Source organism: Cebus imitator, unplaced genomic scaffold (assembly GCF_001604975.1).
Source record: "Cebus imitator isolate Cc_AM_T3 unplaced genomic scaffold, Cebus_imitator-1.0 Scaffold184, whole genome shotgun sequence".
Taxonomy (NCBI): domain Eukaryota; kingdom Metazoa; phylum Chordata; class Mammalia; order Primates; family Cebidae; genus Cebus; species Cebus imitator.
The window spans coordinates 1,654,876-1,659,987 of NW_016107499.1; positions in this window are offsets into that span (position 1 = coordinate 1,654,876).

Consider the following 5,112-nt stretch of genomic DNA (forward strand, 5'->3'; position numbering starts at 1 on the left):
ATTATAGATGTTCCCATTTATAAAGTTAGAGCTAAATAATGTGTACACATGAAAATCCAGAGTGGAATAGTAGGCACTTGGGACTCAAAAAGAGAGGAGGGTGGGAGGGGAATGAGGGTTGAAAAATAGCCTATCAGGTACAATGTTCCCTATTTGGGTAATGGGTTCACTAGAAGCCCAAACTCTAGCATTACACAGTACATACTTATGTAACAAACTTGCACATGTACCCCTGAATCTACAATTTAAAAAGAAAATAAATGAATAAAAATTTAATCATCATCAATTTTGTGTCTGATAAACCACTGGTGGGCTGAGAGTTGTTACGATGTTATGTCAGGTTTAAATGTTATAAGACAGAAGTTTCTCACATTATTCTTTTGACTAAATTTGAGTTCTCAACTTTTTACACTTACTCTCAAGTACACCCTATTGCCCTTTCTTGAATGTTGCATTTCACTCAGCATAAAGCTTTTATCTCAAGTCACCTAGATTGATTCTCATCGAATATATTTATATTCTCCACTTTATGGAGGTTTTTAAAATGTCCTATACAAGCATTATACTTCACTTGGTTCAGAATTTTGTTTTATTTTTCTCAACATCTTAGTCCTATTCATGATTTATGTTTGGATTGTTTCTGGCTTCTCAGAATTGATTATTATAATACACTTCTATTCCATCTATAGATTTATGGCTCATTAGACTGAAGTTAAACAAGGAAAACTGACCTACTTTATGGATTGGGTGGATCAGGAACAATGATGAAATAGTTACTTATTTGAGTCTTGGTTATAAAGGAACTTGAGAATATAAATTAACAGGCAGAATAAAAGTCAGATGTGTCTATCAAGTCATATGATAGTCACATAAAAGTCTATCAAGTCAAATGTGTCAAAGAGCAAAGGTCACCAACTCTGTCAAAATATGCAATAAAATGATGAAATGAGGATATTTAACCCAAGAAAGGCAAAAGTACTTAAAATATAATGCTTGTTTTCAAATAAATGAAACATTGTTTGGCAACAATAAATTTGCTTCCTCAGAGGAGGAAATAGTTTATAATATGTAATAATTGATACAGAAATGAGTTTACAACAATGTATAAAAATGAGTTTGGAAAGTAAGCTACTAGAAAAAAAGAAACTAAAATAAGAATTTGATCCTACGAAATGGAATACCAAGAGATGACATATTTATTAATAGAAGTCAAACACAGAAGCTTTCAATCATGGAACAGATCCATTGCATACATGTTACTTACAGCTAGGAAACAAAAAGGTATATATCTATTGGTCAGTGATGTGGCATAATTTTCAGCAGGTAAGTATTTGAGTTTGCCTAGTGAGGGTTTAGATTTAATCCATGCCATTATATACATATATACATATATATATATATACACACACATACACACACATATATATATATATGTGTGTATATATATATGTGTATATATATATATATATATGTATATATATATTTCTGTAATTGAGGAAGCATTATTGATTTTAACTCTATTTTCCTAAATCATGACCCCCATTTTATATATATGTATGTATATGTATGTATGCATATATGTATGTGTATGTGTGTGTGCATGTGTGTGTGTGTGTGTGTGTGTGTGTGTATAATGGAGGTCATGATTTAGGAAAATAGAGTTAAAATCAATAATGTTTCCTCAATTACAGAAGTCAGAAAAGTGAATAGGTTATCTTAGAGTTTGTGAGTTTTTTATTCCTTTATTTCATGTTAAGTGAAGGAAGAAAACAAAATCTAGTTTCAGCAATACTTTGCTTCTAGTCTACACTGGTGTTTTTTAGAACCAAGAGGGGACAGAGTCTATGTTGGAGATTCAGTGAGTTCATTTCTTTGAAAAATAGAGGCAAGAAAAATGTGAAGAAGCTTAAAAATACATTGATTCTAAACTCATTATTAAAAACATCTCATAAAATTTCAACATGTTTTTTGATAGCCTATCATATGCAGCTATAATGGTAATCAGATAATTCTACCACACTCATAGTTACTTCTCCAAATTAGTTTGAGCTTCTGATGGACACTGTTATTCTTACTAACTAACCTGCTTCCTTCATTATATAAAGAGCTACAAGCAGCCTACCAAGCCTAGCCTATAAATCCTTGAACTCATCCACCCCAGAAATTTTAAATGCATTCCACTTTAGCTTTATATCCCATTGCCATGTCAATACATTGTCATAATCCAGAAATACACAATATCTGAAATCTTAAATTGCAGTGCACTTCTTGATCTAATAGTGCTTTTTTGACTAAGTCTGTTAAATGTATTACCCCAATATACTTAGTCTTCTAATGTTTTTAATGAATTATATTATCTATATAACTTTTGTATAATGTAAATGAATAATTTAAACAAGAAAACCTAAGCACACGAGAACCTGAGAGCATGAACACTCAGGCAAACAAGAATAACATGAAAGGTCAAGCATAAAAGCAGCACATATATATGTATATATCTCTAATATTCATTATATATTTTATATAAATCAAAGTATTTTGTATATTTAAAATACATTAGCATATACTATATATATAATATGTGTAAATTGTGTGTGTTTGTACACACACATGTATGTTTTTCCTATTTTGGAAATCACCTGTTTATATCTGTCTCACATATCTTCCCCCAGAGATAATTGCTATTTTACATAGCATTTTCTGTATTCTAATCACTATTGTAGATCCAAAGGGAAAGAAAAAATGTTAGTAGAAAAATTAAAGAATTCCTTTTACTTTGTTGCTCTTACAGTCAATTGTGTGTGTTTTGGAGCAAGAAAAAGCATAAAATTGCTTAACATGCATTGATTGATAAATGGCAATGGCTACTATGCAAAAAAATGACAACAAGTGGCATAGAAAGTGCTGATTGAAAGGGACTTCCAATTTTAAATGTGTTTTTTGAAGTGATCTCATTGAGAAGGTAAAATGTGCACAACTCACACTATTCATTAGAGAAAAAAAACTTGTCCTCACCTAACTTTACAGTAATCCTCCCCTGTGCACAAAATTATAAGAGAAATGACTATGGGTAAATAAAAACATTTCCATCTAAAGTAATTGCTACTGAAAGAGAAGGTGACACACTTAGCTGAGAGATTACAGGAAATAAGAGCAGTTTGGAGCCATAAATGGTGCTGCTTAAGATAGAAAACTGTAAATTAATAAGACTGGGGGAAAATGTATTTGGAATGTACAGTGCTAAACACTATATAAAATACAACTTGAAAATATTCTTTCTCTATAGGAGATAAAAATCAAGACTGAAAAAGAGGCAATGCAATATCACTTACTGTAAATTGATTTTGACACAATAAAACTTCTCTATGTGATGTTTATTTATATATATATATATATATATATTTGATTATCTGTTTTTTTAATCTAGTTTTTTTTTCCTTAGTATATCAGAAAATTTTGTAGTTACAGAAGTTAGCATAATCTCTGAAATGTAGCAGGCAATAAATAACAGTCATTAAATTAACAATTAAATGGATGAACAAATTTACTTTAGTAGTACCAGTGAAATCAGGCTTCAAAATATCATTTTTTTCATATTCCAGTTTGAAATGATGAAAGAGCAAAAGCTTGTTTATTTTCAGTTGCATGTATATGTATGAAAAAGATAAAACACAAATTGTTTTAATTTGTTTTCTTTAGCCTTCAATACTGGTAAAAAGAAATTTACTTATATATGTGCTATGTACATTTTTAAATGGATTTTCAAATAGTAGAATAGAGATTTTTGTCCTGAGTTCTTATTTTTTAAAGTATAGCCAAACATTTTTGGGTCAGGCTGGGGTTAAAAGGTTTCAAATTTTAGTGTCTTATAGCACTTCAGGATAAATATACTTAAAATCATTTATTTATATGTTCAAAAAGCTAGAAGATAGGATTTTTATTGTCCCCAACACAAAGAAATGATAAATGTTTGAAGTGATTAATTTGTTAATTACTCTGATTTGATCATTACACATTATATACATGTACTGAAATATCACTCTGTACCCAATAAATACATACAATTATTGCTATAAGTAAACATAAAAAGGAAAAAGATTTGAAGATAAACATACTCACTGCAATATACTACTTAAAAAAATCAGGTAAAGATTTTTGGAAAAAATAAATAAAAAGGATAACAGACTAGCTTTGATTAGTGAGTGGAAATTGCTCCGACCACCCAGTGACACAGACTGCAATTGCCGAAACGTTAACAATAAGAAAGGCAGCTGAGAAAATTACTAAAGTGGACAGTCACAAAATTCATTTCTACTCCATTAATACGTGGCACATCCAGCTAGATTTTAACTGATGACTGAGATTCCCATAAACTATGAAAATGCTCTTTAATTCAATCATAGGATTTCAACTAATGAAACAGCCTGATTTATTGCACATTTTCCAGCTGACACCAAAGGTCCATTGAAGGAGCAGTGAAAGCACAAGGAAGCCTGAGGCAGCTTGGCTTCTTTGGCTTCAGGCCAGTGCCCACTAGCATGCCACTTGTTACTGCAATGCAAATGCCTATAATCCAGGCACTCACTGCATCTGAATTAATAGAGGAGAAAAACAAAAACAACAAACAACAACAACCATACACACACACGCACATGCACACACGAACACATACACACACAGACCAGCAAAATCACCATTTAGAAAATCAAATCTTGGTATGCTAGATGGCATTTTCAGCTTCTAAATAAGAAACATAAAAAGATTAACTCAGCAGTGCCAAAGAAAACACAGCATATTAAATCTACCTGGAGGATTTTGTGAAGTGGTAATAACTTGAAAAAAATTCTGAAAGAATACAAAGAATTTTTACTTCTCCCTCATCCAAATAGCTTACATTATACTTAAAGAAATCTATTTCTATTAACAAGATGCATTTTATAATTTAAGAATTATGCAAATGAAAATGGAATGATTTTAATAATTCCAAAAAATTTGATTAGTATATTCAAGGTAACCCAAAATAAGTAAATAAATAACAAAAATGAACTAGAATTAACTCAATATCTCAAATGAAAATTTGTCATTTTTTATTATTTTATAAATTTCTAATGG